We start from the raw sequence: 19,642 nt of genomic DNA, 5'->3' as shown, positions 1-19,642 counted from the left end.
TGACAGCATGTGCATTCCAATCAGTAGAATATCATTATGGGAGGATATTCAAAGAATCAGTGCAGGTCATTCTATCATGCACTGTCCTTCCTCATAAAGGGTGAAACTTCGTTATGTAGGGAAGGACTATATCAAGCAATGTCTCAAAGACTTTTTCTATATTAGAGTATATCTGCTAATAATTATGGATGATTTTAATGTCCAAAATTGGACAATATTTAGATGACATGCATGATGTAATGAATAAATCTGGAATAGATATAAGAAATGAGAGAGGAGAGTATCTGCTTGTTTTCTGTAGAGAAAATAATCTCATAGTTGCAAACACCATATTTTACCATAGACCTAGACCTGCCTACAAATACACCCAGACTTCACCAGACTCAAATACTAAAAACTGCATAAATTACTTCTGAATCATAAAACTATCAAAACCTTTCATAGTGCTGAACTGGATACAGATCATGAACTTTTATCTGCCAAAATATAATTAAAATGATTAGATTTTGATCAGATTGGATTAAAATTATCACATTTCAACCAAAGCTGGAAAAATTCTTGGATACTGTTAAAACAACATATCAAAATGAGATCAATCAACATATGAAGGAAAGACAAAACAAGGAGATTTGCAAGACAAAGTAACTGGAAATATTAGAGAAATGGAACACATCTGGTACAATTACTTCTCTAATATCTTTTAAAGATAAAAGCTTTCACCCACTTATACCAACCATTGAGAAAAATACATTACCCATAATCCTAGAGAAAGACGCAATCCTTTCACTTGATCAAATGAAATCATCAAAAGCACCGAATTGATGAATGAACCACAGAACTCTATAACAATAGTGGATCTGATTTAAATGTCCCGAATGATTGGAAAATAGGCAAAATCTTGCTATACATTAAAAAAAAAAAAAAAAAGTGATGTTCAAAAATCTAACAATTATAGACCAATTACTCTTCTTTGTCACTCTTACAATTTTTTTTTTCTTCAAATAATACAGATTGTCTAAATAACATTTGCAAATAGCTAATAGAAACAGCTTATTGCTCTTTGGTGGATTCTAAACAAACATTTGATTCTGTCAATATAGGAAAACTTATTCAAATATCAACAAAGAAAAACATAGACTTTGAAACACTAAGATTTGTTTCAGACTACTATCAGAATACAAGTGCGATAGTTCAATTTAAAAATACCACATCTAAAACGCTTGAAATTAGATGAAGAGTTATGCAAGGATGCCCATTCTCCCCATCCCTTTTTAACATTTTCATCCAAGAACTTATTAAAGAAGTATTGTCTTCAACAAAAGGAGTAAATGCCAATGGAAGACCAATTTCACATATCATATCTGCAGATGATATAGTAACTATAACAGATAGCAAATTAATTCTCCAATACCAGTTTGCAAAATTACAAGAAACCTATAGAAATTAATATGATTTATTAATTCAAGTAAAACAAAAATAATAAAAATTGGAAGACATACAGATAACAATCAGGAAAAAAAATATAGAACAAGTTAATGTTAGGAGCATATTTGACTTTAAATTTAAATGACATGACATAGCAACAATAAAACACAGACTCTCCATAACATGGTCAATTATAATTCCTAACTCTAAAAACAAAATTGTGTGAAAATATAATATTACCAACTGCTCTGTATGAAGAGAAACTTAAACCTTAAACAAAGCAGAGAGAAAACTGTTAGCTTTTGAAACGAAATGCTTCAGAAAATGAACAGAACCCATTCGATACAACATAAGACTAATGCACATGTGCTGTTACAAAATTTGAATATCTCTAACTCAACATTTCTTAACACAGTTAAAAAGCATCATCTCCATTAGTTTGGTCGCATTGTGCAAATGGAATCAAATAGACTTCCTTGTCTGATATATGAGGGCAGTATGGAGGGTGAAGACCAAGATTAGCATCCAAGATGCAGGTGGAACTTTCAAAGCTGTTGGCATATGAAAGAGCTTGTTTTAGGCAGAGAATGGTGGGGGCTCTTATCCATAAGTACTCAACCTGTCTCGAGGATTGAAGAGAAGAAGAAAAGTATATACAGATATCCAGGTGTTAGACGACTTGCATTGCCTAGTGAAACGCCACATCCTACTCTTCTTATTGGTGGCCTGAAGTAGCTTTTGCTGGTGTTAAATCTTTGCCGGGTCTGCGCCATTGTTATGTATTGCTGTTTGCGCCATTTCATGTTGTTGCTCTTCCTAAAATAATTTACTTCCCTTATGCATTTACCTCTCTACAATAACTACAAGACTTATAAAATTTTCCTGACTCTAATATCTGTATCACTTCTTACGTGTTCATTCTATAAGGAAAGCAAATTCTTTATCTCTAGTCGATTCCTAATTTTACTCATGTGCTTACCCTGACTGTTAAAGGTCATTCCTTGCTAAAAGAAACGAATCCTCTAATTTCTTTCTGGGGCCATCTCCTCTTCAGATATTGACAAATTTATTTTTTAAAGCTGTGCCAGCCAATATCTTAGAATAGAGGGGACTCTTATTCAGGGAGATTTTTCCAGACCTTTGGTGCACATAGGTGAATAAATTTAGTGCTTAAACTGATAAATTAAATGCTCTACTGTGGCTAATAAATTCTGGTTTGCAGTGCTGATTTGCTGATTAATACTCTAATGCATGAACAATAAATCCTTCTTTTGAGTTAGAGATTTAACACACATAATATGCACATTATACACTTCTAATCAATATTCTACGTACTATGTTAGTCTTGCATATTAAACTAGTCACAATCATCTATAATCATTCCTAACAATTTGTCTTATATGGACATTAGCCACTGCTAAATAATCACTTAAAGTTCTTAGATAGGGGTACTTAAGGGTCGAAGCTGTATAACTGAGAGGAGACCTCCACATAGCCTTTAAAGGAATGCGGAGAACCGACCAGGGCTTCTGACCTAATGTCCAATCCTCACCTTCTCGTGGTGCACCCTGTTGGGTATCTACTTGGATACTGAACGGACGAGGATGGGCTGGCAATTTGGGATTTAGCCGACCAAATTGTATTCTTATTGGTTAAACCAAAATAAAAAATGATGGTACAACATGACAAAATTTCATGCCGGCTGGGGCGTCGCCCGGTTAAACAAGGCCCCCGTTGTTTTCGCCAGGAAACCAGGGCGAACAGCAAAAAGTCAGCTACTGGAACAAATCTGAAAACAAACCCCAGCTCAACATCACCAGAGTTAAAGATCAGTACTATCAATGTAAGAAGCCTGAATGGCAAAGAAATGGAGCTATCTGAGGAATTAGATAAGTACCAGATCGACATAATAGGGGTGACTGAAACAAAAAAGACCAAAACTGGTGAGATCTTTCTGAGCAATAAATACAAAATGTTATATTCAGGCAATAACAATCAAGGAAAAGAAGGAGTAGCCATAATATTCAACACAAAATACGAGGCTAATCTTCTTGAATGGCAGTCAGTCTCAAGTAGAGTAATGTGGGCAAATATGAGAATGGGGGAACTGGACAATGAGACTTATTTGTGCCTATGGTCCCACAGAAGGTTCTACTAAGGTAGAAGTGGAGGAATTTTTTGAAGCTTTAGAAAAAGCAACTGACACAATGAAGAAGGAAAAGTTGGTCCTTGTTGGGGATCTAAATAGCAGAGAAGGAAATGATTGTCAGACATACAAAAATATTTTGGGAAAATTTGGAGAAAAGAGCAAAGCTAATAATAATGGCAAATATCTGTTGGATTTCTGCTCAGGACATGGACTGGTTATTACTAACACCATGTTCCAACATAAAAATGTGCACAAATTCACATGTAGAGAAGAGGCTAGGAATAAGAAAAGTTTCATTGACTATGTTATTGGTGATAGTGATGTTTTCTCCCTGGTGCAGGACACCAGAGTGTACAGAGGATTTGAAATTGGAAGTGATCACTATTTAGTCTTGAGCAGGAGATAAAATTGAATTTCATATTGAAAAGAATAACACGTAAGAAAGTTTTAAAGTAAATAAAAGTTGAGCAGCTCTCAGATGTGAACTGTAGACTACAGTTCACAAATAAAATACACAAGGATTATTGAAGAAAAAATGAAAAAGGTTGAGAACAGGAATCAAACCTTGGAGATTCAGTGGCAAACTCTGAAGAAAACATTGATTGATTCTGCCAGACAGGCATGTAGTGAGGTCTGCAAGGATAAAAAAATCAGAACTCCCTGGTGGACACAGGAAGTTAAAGAGGCAGTGAAGGAAAAGAAGAAAGCATATCAAAAGTTCCTGTCAAATAAGTCAGCTTGTGCTCTTAGAGAATAAAGAGACAAATGTAAGAAAGCTAAACAGTGTGTAAAACTAGCTAAACAAAAGTCATGGGAGGACTTTGGCAAGAATACAGAAAATAAATATCAAGAAGGTGGCAAAATATTCTGGAGGTTGCTGAAGAAGGAATGGAGGAAAGAGTGCTGTAAAAGGAGTTAGAGATGATAAAGGTGACATGAAAACTGGAGAGAAAGATATCCTTGAAGTATGGAGTAATTACTTTGAAAAACTGCTAAATTAAACAAGCAGTGATGACAGCACAGTGGTAAAAAACACTGACCAGGCATGCAGGCAGGAATACATATCCATACTTGAAGTAGAAAAAGCCATCAAAGGCTTGAAATGTGGAAAGGCAGCACGAGTAGATGATATTCGACCAGAAATGCTGAAGTATGGTGGTATAAGAGTCTTACAGTGGCTGCACTGCATAGTTCAGAAAGCCTGGACAGAGTGACGAATTCGCGATGATTGGAGTAGAGCTCTCATTGTACCCATATATAAAAAGGGAAATAAAACTGAATGTGAGAATTACAGAGGTATTTCCCTACTGAGTGTTCCTGGCAAAATCTATGCAAGTATACTTGAGAAACGGTTGAGAAGAATTGTTTAAAGAAAAGCTTGGTGAAGAACAAGCTGGATTCAGGCCAAACAGAGGCTGTCAGGATGAGATCTTCACTTTACGACAAATAGTCGAGAAAGCATGGGAATATAACAAAGATCTGTATTTAAGTTTTGTCGATTTGGAAAAGGCATATGACAAGGTGCCAAGAAAGAAGCTATTCAGTACGCTGCAGTTATATGGTGTCAAGGGGGCATTATATCAAGCAATACTTAGTCTTTATTTGAGTTGTAAGTCAGCAGTTAGAATTGAAGAAAGTACAGGAAGATGGTTTAATGTTAAATCTGGTGTGAGACAAGGATGTACATTATCCCCTGTGTTATTCATTATCTATATGGATCACATTATGAAGGAAAGTGGTATTAAACATGATATCAAAATTGGAGATGTTAATGTCAGCTCTTTACTGTATGCAGTTGATGTTATACTTCTAAATAAATCTGCTGCAAGTCTGCAAGATTCTCTGACTAAATTGAATAGCTGTTGTAATAGATATGGTATGAAGGTCAGCAATAAAAAGACAAAGACAATGAAAATAGGCAGAATTATTGAAAATGTCAACTGTGTTGTGAATGGAGAATCTTTGGAACAAGTAAAACATTTCAGCTACTTAGGCATGATTTTTAGTGAAGATGGTAAATTAAATATGGAAATTGACAACAAATCAACAAAGCTGGTATGGTAGGAAGTCAATTGAATAAATTCATATGGAATAAGAGAGAAATTAGTCGGAACACTAAATTAGCTGTATACAAGACAGTGTTCAAAATAGTTTTGACTTATGGATCTGAGAGCTGGGTAAGAAGTAAAACACTTGACCAAAGACTAGAGACCGCAGATATGAGAGTCCTGAGAAAGATTATAGGTGTGAACAGATGGCATCAATGGCAATATCATATTAAAAATGAGGATATTAGGAAAGAACTTGACATTGTCTGCATCCAGGAAGGCGTTAGCAGAACTAATCTCAGGTGGTATGGTCACCTAAACAGAATGGGCAAGGAAAGATTAGCAAAACAAGTGTTCTCTGCCAGGTTGGTAGCAAAACGACCCAGAGGAAGACCAAGATGTAAGTGGATTGATATGGTACAAAGTGCCTTAGATGATAGAAATATAAGATCTGATAATATTGGAGTCTTGACAAGTAACAGACTGATTTGGAGGAAAATTATAGATAGGAAGTTAGTAATGATATAATTTTTTCATGTAGTACTATTATATCCTGTATACCCCTTGTGGGTACATGGCAGGAATTTGATGATGATGATGAGTTCTTTGATACTGTCCATACTCGATTATTACACTACAATGATCTTTCCCTTTTGCCGACTGGGTAATTATACAACAAAATCTGTACTTTACCATTTCTTGGGGCAGGATCTCCAGGTCTGTGTGAACTGTCCTTTGTTTGAATTACCTTTCGATACTTCCATAAGCCTGCGTCCACGTGGTGGTGGGTTACTATGGTCATCAGATTAAACTATGCTCTGCACCTGGCTTTTTTTCCCTTGTCTATTCTCGATCTGTTTTGGGCCATCCTCGTTTCTAGCTGCCGGTTCATAATATACGTCCGCAATATTATTCCGTTGGAACTTTCAGCGAAGGCAGCATATGCCGACATCTCACACTTTACTACCGGCAGAAATTCAGACATCGAAGGGAAAGGCGCACCTTCTGATATCGAACTATCACCAAGAAACACCATCAAAAACTACCAATCCACGAGAGAAGTCGAATCATCATCCAGCAAAATAAGCAAAAAAAGCCTTGAGAAAGGGGTGCAAACCCTTTTTATTCTCTCTTCACTTCCCCCCCCCCCTTTTATTTTTAGCACTCTGTTACTAGTCGCAATAGTGCCCTCTTACTTTCCGCGATCTTTTTCCCTTCCGCTACTCACTTGGTCTGCGAGAGCTTCGACATATCGCGGGATTGCCACCAGCGTCTTCCAAGAAACGAATGTGCGTCGCTCTCCGAGATTTCCAATGCCTCAGCCGTGCCCGTGACCTTTGGACTAATATTTACATCTAATTTACCCATTCGTTGTATACATGATTCATTTCATATAAGACTAATTTATACATGAAGTTCTTTACATGGTATTACAATTCTACTAAAAGGAGGTAAATCTATTTCTATTTACATTTAGTACTTTATTTCTTATGCTCGAGTACAAGTTTTTTCTCTCAGCTGATTTTTCTGACTTGTTAAATCCTGAATGAACTGTTTCTTTAATAAAGTGCTTCATTTAGGAAGTAATACTGGGTTTGATTACCAGAATATGGTCTTGAATTTCTTTTCTTCCCTTCACATATGCAATGCAGGTGTCCTCATAGAAAGAATAGGCATACTCAGTATATCTTAATTAATTAGATAGCTAGTTAATTAAGGTATGTTACTGTCTTTAAGGTGTATTAATGTCTGCTGATGTCTTTCTGGCAAATGATCAGAATTGTGCAAGCCTTCTCTGATCATTTGCCAGAAAAACATCAAAAGACTCCTCAATGATTTGAATACCAGCAAGTCTCCTGATCCAGATCTTGCATGAAGGAAGTCCCAGTATAGCAGGACACTGTCAAGATCATGGACAGGAGACTGTACCTCCTTTGTAAGTCATATTCATCTTTCACCTTCACTATAGTGAGGGTGAAAGATGAATATGATGAATATTCAAATTGAGTAAGGGTGAAATGAATATTCAAATTCAAAGTGAGGGTGAAAGAAGAAAACATGCCCCAGTTTATGTAAGTTCTGATATCATTAACTATTCAAAGCATGATAAACGGCAGTGACACTGTGGATCAGAAAGAAATCTATAAAAATACCAAAAATACAACAAAAAGCAAATGCAAAAAAATCCTCAAATTCCATGCAAAAAAAAAATTTTTAAAAATTCCACATCCACTTCACCAGCATTATGGCCTCAACATAAACATTAATGATATTCACCAAAACTTACATGTATCAGAACCCAATCTGTTATTTTTTATTGAATGAAACTGGCATTCTCTGCAACTATTGTCAACCTCAGCTGCACTTTGCATTACTCCTTCTGTAAGAAGACAACGTACATTTTTTCAGAGATCTTTTATTCCATTCCAGAAATTGCTAAGTCTTGCTGTTTCTCCTCTCCTGATTCAAACACGTTCACCAATTGAATAATGAGAATAATACAGGTAAATCTTGTTATACGTAGGGGATTGAGTTCTCAAGAATCGCTGCATATATAGAAAACATATAAAACAGGAGGCTTATAACATGGGAAAACAGAGGTTGCCTTCCCAAATTAGCAAAGATTCCAATCTTTTGAGATTAATTGAATCAAAAATGCACATATTTTTCTCATATTAAAGCTATGAGTAGTAAATAAAATATTTATTATGTTTGAAACAATTAACTATTAAAGTAACTCTTTATTTTCAAGATTAATACATCGTGCAATTCTCCCAAAAAATATTCACTGAAAATCTGTGATATTATTCACCCCATCTTATTCACTCTCCAAACAACAGGCAATCTTGCCTTTATATATCCCTTCAGCGATCATGGGTTTTCTGATTGATACACAATGAAAGGTCTTATTTGTAGTCTTGGAAGCATTACCTCCCAAAAGCAACGTGCAGCTGTCTTTGGCAACTTAAATCCATGTGTTGTCTTCTTTTCGATGAATATACACATTTATAACTGGGCATACACTTCCAAAACAAGCCAGTTTCATCTAGATTAAAAACCTGATTCAGTGTGTAATCTCCTTCTGCTATCTTTGCTATGAAGAGATGATCATGAAATTCTTCAGAGGCAACATGATCTGCAGCCTCGTTAATCATGATTGTGGAACCATAGTGATTCTAGAGGTCGAGTCACAATTTGCAGCAAAAGGTGTTGCTTTTCATCTCTGATCAGATCTTCATATTTACAGATAAATACAATACCACATAGACCAATAAGGCAGTAAGGACAAAACAGACACAAAACACAGCGGACAAGGTAGAGAACAAGATGCATTTCGCAGAAACTTCCACAACTTTGGATAGGAAACAGCAATAGTCTTTATGTACCAAAATGAAACTGCATATATGCAATAACACTGATAACAAAAGCACATGTAACAAGATTTACTAGAATGAAAGTAATCATCTCCCACTATATACAAAATTCCTGACCACTATCTTCTTTGACAGGTATGCCAAAGCATTCTAAGATAAAAAATTTAGTATCTCTATATAGCTGAAGTCAAAACCACAATGTAATCTGTAAAAAAAAATCTATCAACAAATACATGTCTGTGAAAGAGCCAGATGCAGAACTGGCCTCCCACATTTAACACCTTCCCTCTTATATCATCTATTCAAGTTGCTGTGTGTGCTTACTGGAGCTACCCAATAACATAGAAGCAAGCCTAATATATCCAACCTTTCCCTTTAAAAAAAAAAAGTAAAAGTCATCGATCGAGCTATCATCCCATTTCCTTTCACCTTATTCCTCTCAAAAATAATGGACAAGGTTATTAAAAACCAAATACTTCACTGCCTGGAGGCTCAAAAATTGATTAGCGGTCACCAATATCAATTTTTTCACTCCTCTTCAACAGTAGAGCTGGCTAACCTTACCCACCTGTAGATGTAGACACAACTATAGAAAGGTTTAGAGAAGCTCATATAGCTACTCTTGACATTTCCAGGGCACCCAGTGAGGTTTGACATAGAGGCCTTCTTACCAAGTTATTATCTCATGATTTGCCTTCTGCCCTTTGCAGTTAGGTTGTCAGTTTCCTCTGATTGTTCACTGCATGTCATATTGTACTGCCATTGCTAGGTGATCCTAGTGCTCTGTGTATTTGCCCCACACTTTCTTTCCTATACACCAATAACAATCTCTCAGTACTTCAAATCCTATCCATAGTTTTTCTAGAACTTTCTATTTCTCATCTTTATTTAACAAACCTTGTAGTTTGTTAAATAAAGTAGTTTAAAGCTTTAAAATCTTCCATAACCAATGACTTAAACAATTTAGTGAACTTCAATGCAACCAAAACACAATCCTATCTTATTTCTTGTAAGAAAAATATCACTTTACTCCATACTTTTGGTTCCATTCAAGACACCACTCGCCTGTACAACTCCCTTCTAATAACCAACCATCCATAAGAAGACACTCTACTTAATAGTTGACCCTTCATGCTCTAACACACACACTCTCTCTCTCCAATCACTTTCTCATAGATGCTCTGCTTTTGCATTATGTCTTTATCTATTTTATGGGCGCAACTTCATGAAATACCACCACAATTCCTCCACTTTCCTGTAAACATGAGAAGCTACTGGGCATCATCCAATTACTGTTCACCTTCAAATCTGCCAAATTAACTTCTCACTCTCTCATCATTCATTCCATCTTTTTTTTTTTTAAGTAACTCCCACTCATGAAAGGCTGTAAACCTATAGTACACTAGTACTTTTGGCAGGCTAAAAATTATTATTTTTCTTATTTTTTATTAATTAGACATTTTGCTAAAATTGTAAGGACAATACAGCATATTATTGGAATGATGCAAAGAACACTGGCATGTAGAAGTATGGATGTTTTGATTCCAAGATTGTGTACTTGATCAGGCTGCATATGGATTACTGTGCACAGATTTGGTAGCCAGGTTTTCAAAAGGATGATGAGATGTTGGAGACGGTCCAGAGACGATTGACTAAGTTGGTCTCTGGTATGTGGAATATGAAAACATGAGAGAATGCAAATTACAGAACCTAGTGGATAGAAGGAAGGAAGAGGGAGACATGATTGAGACATATAAGATTATTGTTATTATTATTATGGGACACCTCCAGGAAGTCCAAAGACTCATCAAGGAGGGTTTGCTCTACAACTCTGTCTCCACCACTCAATCCACCAACCACAATGAACATGAACCGCAACTACACCAACGTCATCTTCCATCCACCACCACTAGTATTTTCACTGACAATCAAAAACATCCATTCCCAACGCGGGATTCGATCCCCCAGCCTTTTAGCTGGAGAGCGGATACGCTAACCACTCGGCCATCCAGGTGGCAAGATGGTAAGGGATAATTATCAGATTAGCATGGGTGAGATTTTTTGTAGAATATCTGGAGACTGGGAGAACAAGAGGCCACCCTGGAAGCTGTATAATGGTCAATGGCTTTAAATTTTTTCAGGAAATGACAACATATACTAAAATATTAATTAAAAAACTTTAATCAATACCTTCCAATATTTCAGTAATGTTACATTGCCATCTTCTGGGAACTAAGAACGTATACTAAAATATTAATTAAAAAACTTTAATCAATACCTTCCAATTTCGGCAATGTTACATTGCCATCTTCTGGGAACATAAAACTATGATATGTGCACACAGGTACTAACAACAAGCAAATGAGACTGAAGAAAACAACTAGTGTTGGTCCTGGAGTCCCAAAGGTTCCTCCCCCCCCCCCCCAGCAGGCTAAATTGGGTTGTCTTGGCTGTTGGGCTGATGTTCTAAGGAAAGCTTCCCAAATTTGAGGCAGTCTCATGCACCTAAATTTGTTGAGATTTGGGAAGTTTTTTAGAGCTGAGTCTGATTCCAGCAACTATCTTTCATGTTTATTTTTGCTATGGTGTAGTAAAGTGGCTTTCTTCCAGCGTATTCTGTGGTGGGGTATCTAGAGTGTGGTTCGCAGGTCTTGATATAAGGTCCGGTATAAGGTGGATGTGAGCAAGGGGGGGGGGGGAGTGAAGAGCAGATTTTTTGCATAGAGAGTAGTGGATGATTGGAATGCATTGCCTGAGAATGTGGTGAGTGCGGGGACAGTGAATGCATTTAAGTTGAGGTACAATGAGCTGTTTATGTGAGAGTGGAACCTCCCATGATGAGTCTCTTGACTCCATGGATGTCTGTTGTTGTTGTTGTTGTTAAGGAAGAAGAAGACACTGATCAATCAGTGTCTTCTTCAAATTTTGTCACCGACACTCCAAGATTTGGTTTGGTTCTTGTTTTTGAACAGTTTCATTTTTATTTTTATATCAATAATTTTTATAGTTATAGTTGAGTCTGCAGTTTACTTGTAAAATCTGCTCAACTATAATTACATATTTGGTTTAATCCTTTATCCAAGTGTAAGCAAACAAAGTTTGCACCTGAAATATTTTCAGGACTGGGGCAACTTGTGGTAAAGGTGGTATAAGTTATTATCACTTGCCTTAGTATCCTATAATGCAAAAGCACATATCCTTATGGGTATGTATAATGCTATGCATTATGGAAAAGATCACTACCCAGACCAGTTTCAACTCTATTGAGGTCTCCTCGTTGGGAGCTAAACCCAGAGGTGGTGATACTAAGGTGGAAGCAATGCAAAAGTCTTATCACCATATACCAGTTGCCAAAAGGTGTCAACACCTTATTATTAAAATTCTCTGGATTAGAGACAGTTGGAAGTTTTTTCACTTGGCTATGCTACCAATTACATATTTGGTTTAATCCTTTATCCAAGTGTAAGCAAACAAAGTTTGCACCGGAAATATTTTCAGGACTGAACATTTCAGGTGCAATCTTTGTTTGCTTACACTTGGATAAAGGATTAAACCAAATATGTAATTGGTAGCATAGCCAAGTGAAAAAACTTCTATTAACTATCTCTAATCCAGAGAATTTTAATAATATGGTGTTGACACCTTTTGACAACAACTGGTATATGGTGATATGACTTTTGCATTACTTCCACTTTAATATCACCACCTCTGGGTCTTTCCTTGAGGTATGAGAGGCTCTGCTTGGGGTAGGGTTTTGCCTGTCTCTGAGTGGAGCCACTGCTGAGATTATGGCTCTGTCTGGTGGTAGGGTGAGCCTGCCACTGGGTAGAGCCAATGCTGAGAAGTTCTTCTCGGTGACCAGGTGAGCCTGTCGCTGAGTTGAACGTCCTTCGGTCACTTGTAGGGAGTGGTCTGGGGGACTGCCTAATTTTTAGAGAGGTCTTTACTTAAACAGCACCTCAATAAAGGTCGAAACCAGTCTGGGTAGTGATCCTTTCCATAAAGCATAGCATTATACATACCCATAAGGATATGTGCTTTGCATTATGGGATACTAAGGCAAGTGATCAGAACTTATACCCCCTTTATCATGAGTTGCCCCAGTCCTGAAAATATTTCAGGTGCAAACTTTATTTGCTTGCACTTGGATAAAGGATTAAACCAAATATGTAATTGGTAGCATAACCAAGTGAAAAAACTTCCATCAACTGCTAACTATAATTTTTTTAAAAAACTTTTTTTTACATACTGTTATTTTCAATGTGATATTTGAAACAGCGTGACAATGTTACTATCAACAATGACATAGTCAATATGAGGCTTCTCTTACTTCTTGTTCGTGTGTAGAGGCTTAAGTGCTGTGAGGACATCATGTTGGAGGCTTAATGGATTTTTTACAACACTCAAAAAGAATTAAAATAGAATTTAATACTTCCTATATTTCTTCCTAGTCACTAGGACATCTACGGGGATTACAAAAATAATTAATGTAACATGCACACAAAAACTTACAATACTAAGCCCAACGACGTGGGTGACACTAGAGTCCTATATAGGTGGAGCGCCCTCTATGGGTGGTAGTAGGTGGCCTGGAATGTAAGGTGGGACCTCTGGTGATGAGTGTTTCCCAAATCTTCGGAAGCTTAATGCAACCGTATTTATTAAGATTTGGTTGGTTTCTGAGAGCTGCTGCTGCTTCTAAGAAAAGTCTCTCTTTCTTGAATTTGCTGTGGTGGAGCATGGTGGTTTTCTTCCATGATACTCTGTGGGTGGTGTCCAAAACATGGTCAGCCAAGCCTGAATGCACCCACAGAGTATCATGGAAGAAAACCACCATGCTCCACTACAGCAAATTCAAGAAACAGAGACTTTTCTTAGAAGCAGCAGCAGCAGCTCTCAGAAACCAACCAAATCTTAATAAATACGGTTGCATTAAGCTTCCGAAGATTTGGGAAACACTCATCACCAAAGGTCCCACCTTACATTCCAGGCCACCTACTACTGCCCTTAGAGGGCGCTCCACCTAGATAGGACTCTAGTGTCACCCATGTCGTTGGGCTTAGTATTGTAAGTTTTTGTGTGCATGTTACATTAATTGTTTTTGTAATCCCCATAGATGTCCTAGTGACTAGGAAGAAATATAGGAAGTATTAAATTCTATTTTAATTCTTTTTGAGTGTTGTAAAAAATCCATTAAGCCTCCAACATGAGGTCTTACTGCTTGTGTCTTCTCACTATGTGGACTATGAGCATGTTGGAACATGGTCATAGTAATGATTAGCCTGTATACTGAGCAGAAATCTAGCAGATTCTTATCATTGTTATTAATTATCTTTGATTTCCAGTAACGACCACTTTTTCTATTTTCTTTATGTCAGCTGCCTTCTCTAATTCAAAAAATTCTGCCATTTCTTTGTAGAATCTTTTGTGGGACTATAGCCACAAATAAATTGCATTGTCTCTTTTCACATTTTGAAGTTTGCCCACATAACTCCACTTGAAATTACCTCCTGGTCAAGAAGTTTATCTTCACACCTAGTGCTGAATGCTATCACTACTTCTTCTTTTCCTTGATTGTTATTGCCCAAATATAACATCCTATACTTATTATTTAGTAAGGCCTCTCCTGTTTTTGTGTCAGTCAGTGATGTCAGTTATGTCAATCTACCTGAAAGTTCCTCTGCAAGAAGTTAGACTTCCTTCTATTAATACTGGAACAAATCCAACATCTTGCAATGTTGGATTTGTTCCAGTAGCTGACATCACTGTTCACCCTTGTTGCCTGATGAAAACTGAGGATGACCTTGTTGATCCCCAGCTGGCACAAAATCTCATCATGTTGTACCATCATATGTATTTTTGGTTTAAGCCAATAAAGAGTACAATTTGGTTGACTAAGTCCGAAATTTCCAGCCCATTCATTACGTAGTGGATTGCTACTAACAGAGTGCACCACTTGAAGGCGAGGATTGGAAATTAGGTCAGAAACCCCAGTCAGTTCTCCACGTTCCTTAAAGGTGACATAGAGGTCTCCTCCCAGTGATTTGGCTTTCACTCTTAAGTAATCCATATATCATTACTTCACTTGTAATCATTTTGCATGTTTAAAGGGGTGAGGACATTTAAGAGATTCTCATGATTTATATCCAAAGTTGAATATAACTTGGTGAAATTAGAAATGTCAGAAAGTTAAATCTGGTAAACCAATAATCCCTGATATCCAGTGTTAGTTAGTTTTTACTGAAGAAAACTCTTAGAATGTTTAGTTCTTTTAAGAATTATCAATTTTAAGCCTGTAACAACCAAACTGTATCCTGTAAGTAACAGGTAATGATACAGGATTATCATTAGTGTAAGAGACTTGCTTTCGATAATAATGCTATTATCGAAAGCAAGTTAAAAAATATTACCACAATAATAATTTTATTGTGGTAATATTTATTTGTATTATGTAAAGTTATTTTACTAAGTGAATGATCTCTTATTAGTGTGTGTGTGTTGCGTGCATGTGTGTTGTTTAATAATTTTCAAATTAGTTATCCTTTCTTTTAGTGTTGCACGGTGATCAGCATTCATTTTAGAAATCATGAACTTTACAACCGTGTTATAAATAACTATTTTAATTTCCTGACGTTTCGACCTTTATATTAAGGTCATCATCTGGAGTATATACAAATATACAAGGACAAGCCGAATTAAATTTCACACAATAAGCTAAAGAAACGATGATTTGATCACCAGTTATTCTACTTGCATGACCTCTAGTGAAAAAAAAAGATACAGATAAAATTAAAAATTAATTAATATTTAGAAACTACATCAAAGCTAAATTCTATTTAAGATAACATGAGAGAAACATTCTCTCATATAGATAATTTTCTTACAGTAACAATGATGTCCTATTTTTAACATGACAATTGTTATATTAGATTTAGGATTCTGGATTATCTATGTATTTGTATATACTCCAGATGATGACCGTAATATGAAGGTCGAAACATTGGGAAATTAAAATAGTTATTTATAACATGGTTGTAATGTCCATAATTTCTAAAATGAATTTCAGATTAGTTAACTTTGCAAAAATGTGGAGAGGTCTAGATTTTTGTATTTACTTATACTGAGACCACTTAAGTAATGATATTTTTACTGTCATTTATCATAGTGATCAACATAATATTGCTTATCATCTACTTAATTTCAAAATTTTAAGTACTGTAGAAACTGGAGAAACTGTTACTGTAAGAAAACTATCTATATAAGAGAATGTTTCTCTCATGTTATCTTAAATAGATAACATAGTCCAGTTGGTAATTGGGATGCCCTGTGGTTGGAAAGACCCCATGTTTGGATCCTATCTAGGATGCAGAGAACCTTTTATAAGACTTTTCATCTGAAGATGAGGTAGCCAATCTCATATAGAGGTGAGGTGTTTTGTCCCATCATTTTTTCATCCAGCAAAATAACCAAAGAGCACACACAGTTAGCAGACAGTAATATGCTGGCCTCTTAGCTTTAGCTGCTTTGACCATAATCCCAAACCAAACTGAAACTATCTACAGTCAGAAAAAAAGTTAATTTTTTCTGAGTGTAGGATCTATATGGGGGAGATGAATTTCATCACCTGGTATGGCCTGGTGATCAATGAGCTGGCCATTTGGTTTCTTATAAATCTAAGATTCGGATATTATAATTGTCTATTACATCAATAACATATTGAATATATCCTGGTTTAAACAAAATACTCTGGATTAGAGATAGAAGAATGTCAAGAAACTATATTCTTGGTTTAATCCTTTATCCAAGTGTAAGCAAACAAAATTTGTTTGTGAAGTAACTTCACGAATGGGCAACTCATATATAGAGGCTAATGACTTCACATCACTTGCCTTCGTATCCCATAATGCAAAGCACATATCCTTATTGACATGTATAATGCTATGCATTATGGGAAGGGTTACTACTCAGACCTGTTTCGACCTTTATTGAGGTCTCATCAGTGGGAGCCAAGCTCAGGCAAGTGATGTGAAGTCATTAGCCTTTATATATAGATAAATATATATAAAAGCATTACTTAAATTAAGGGGATATTAAATCCCACATAGTTTTAAAACCAAATAAGAAACTCAAAGATTGGAATCAGAGAGTTTCTTGCCGAATATAGTAAACTATAAAGTATCGGCGACACTAGCGTTAGCCAATGCAAGTGATCCTAGTACGTAGTACAATACCAGGCAACTCGTTGCAAAGGTGGGGGAAGTTCAGATCGCTATTCTTAGGTATTTTCCATAATGTAAAAACACATTTCCTAGGAAATGTATGCTGTTATTACATTATGGAGGGAGGTCACTACCCAGACCGGTTGCAGCCTTTTTTGAGGCTTCATCAGTGAGTAGCTAGACCTAATACCAAAGTGTATAGCGAAAAGAACTTATGTACTCTGCGAACCAGTAATAACAACATACATTTCCTAGGAAATGTGTTTTTACATTATGGAAAATACCTAAGAATAGCGATCTGAACTTCCCCCACCTTTGCAATGAGTCGTCCGGTATTGTACTACGTACTAGGATCACTTGCATTGGCTAACGCTAGTGTCGCCAATACTTTATAGTTTACTATATTCGGCAAGAAACTCTCTGATTCCAATCTTTGAGTTTCTTATTCGGTTTTAAAACTATGTGGGATTTAATATCCCCTTAATTTAAGTAATGTTTTCATTGCCGAAATGAAGCTTATTAGCTCTTTATACTTAAGTAACTTAATGGTTACACCTGTTTGGAAAACTCGTTCGCAGAGTACATAAGTTCTTTTCGCTATACACTTTGGTATTAGGTCTAGCTACTCACTGATGAAGCCTCAAAAAAGGCTGAAACCGGTCTGGGTAGTGACCTCCCTCCATAATGTAATAACAGCATACATTTCCTAGGAAATGTGTGTTTACATTATGGAAAATACCTAAGAATAGCGATCTGAACTTCCCCCACCTTTGCAACGAGTCGTCCGGTATTGTACTACGTACTAGGATCACTTGCATTGGCTAACGCTAGTGTCGCCGATACTTTATAGTTTACTATATTCATCAAGAAACTCTCTGATTCCAATCTTTGAGTTTCTTATTCGGTTTTAAAACTATGTGGGATTTAATATCCCCTTAATTTAAGTAATGTTTTCATTGCCGAAATGAAGCTTATTAGCTCTTTATACTTAAGTAACTTAATGGTTACACCTGTTTGGAAAACTCGTTCGCAGAGTACATAAGTTCTTTTCGCTATACACTTTGGTATTAGGTCTAGCTACTCACTGATGAAGCCTCAAAAAAGGCTGAAACCGGTCTGGGTAGTGACCTCCCTCCATAATGTAATAACAGCATACATTTCCTAGGAAATGTGTGTTTACATTATGGAAAATACCTAAGAATAGCGATCTGAACTTCCCCCACCTTTGCAACGAGTCGTCCGGTATTGTACTACGTACTAGGATCACTTGCATTGGCTAACGCTAGTGTCGCCGATACTTTATAGTTTACTATATTCATCAAGAAACTCTCTGATTCCAATCTTTGAGTTTCTTATTCGGTTTTAAAACTATGTGGGATTTAATATCCCCTTAATTTAAGTAATGTTTTCATTGCCGAAATGAAGCTTATTAGCTCTTTATACTTAAATATATAAAAGCTAATATGGACAACTTGTTTGCTTACATTTGGATAGAGGATTAAACCAAGAATATAATTTCTTAGCATCTTTAATTTATCGTTTAAACAAGGTTTTTAGATTCCACATTCCAATTTGAAATCTGTTGGTCAGTTGCCCTTTTGAACAGTCTGATTTGTAAACCTAGTGCCTAGTTTCATGACTTGTGGATTTTTTTTTTCTTTTTCATTAGATGGTAGTTGGCCCATCGTATCAACCTCCAACCTAGAGGGCCAGAGTGTCTCTCTTAGTCTGGTAACTATGTTACTTTCAGCATAGCTGTGTGAGTCACTGGAACATGCAACCCTCCACCAAAAACAGATGGAGACACCATCAGAGGGAAATATATCATCATATGTTAAAAATTCCATTTATTTCAAATTATTGACTGAAAAATTGAAATTAAATGATTCTGACCTGTTAGGAAGTTTTGATTATATATCTGTTTACAAATATTACACTTTGTAAACAGTAAGTCTCCTTAACTGTTACCTCTTAAATAAAACAGATATATAATCAAAATATTAGTTTTGATTATATATCTGTTTACAAATATTACACTTTGTAAACAGTAAGTCTCCTTAACTGTTACCTCTTAAGGAGACTTTACTTCAAAAGTGAAAGTTTATTTGGGAATTTGAATTTGCTTTAAAGAGTGAATACTCATAACCTAAACATATATGAATGTAAAAAAAAAAACTTCCAAACGTCTGAGATAATAAAAAAAAAAACCTTGACTGTGCTCAGAGATTGTAATCAACATGTTTTTCTGTGCTGTTATTCCAATTCCTTTGTTTACTTTATTATATTTATCCTTGGAAATGCCTTGGAAATATTACTGTTGGTCAAATATTGGATTAAAATATTAATTTTCTTCATTTTTTTACTTTTGCATTGTTAAAAACTATTAAAGTCCTTTATTAACATTACTGTTTTCTGTACATTACTGTG

General features: G+C 36.0%; 1 protein-coding gene across 2 annotated transcripts in view; it reads left to right on the top strand.

Annotated features, from left to right (window-relative positions):
- Nucleotides 1-19,642, top strand: part of Dolk (Dolichol kinase) — a 148,166-nt gene that overhangs the window by 38,414 nt on the left and 90,110 nt on the right. The window lies entirely within an intron of this gene.

Source organism: Typopeltis vanoorti, chromosome 24 (genome assembly GCF_054136105.1).
Source record: "Typopeltis vanoorti isolate ZY-2024b chromosome 24, IOZ_Tvanoo_1.0, whole genome shotgun sequence".
In the NCBI taxonomy this organism is placed as follows: Eukaryota; Metazoa; Arthropoda; class Arachnida; order Uropygi; family Thelyphonidae; genus Typopeltis; species Typopeltis vanoorti.
Note: the sequence above shows the minus strand (reverse complement) of the source record. Positions and strands in the feature narration are given on the sequence as shown.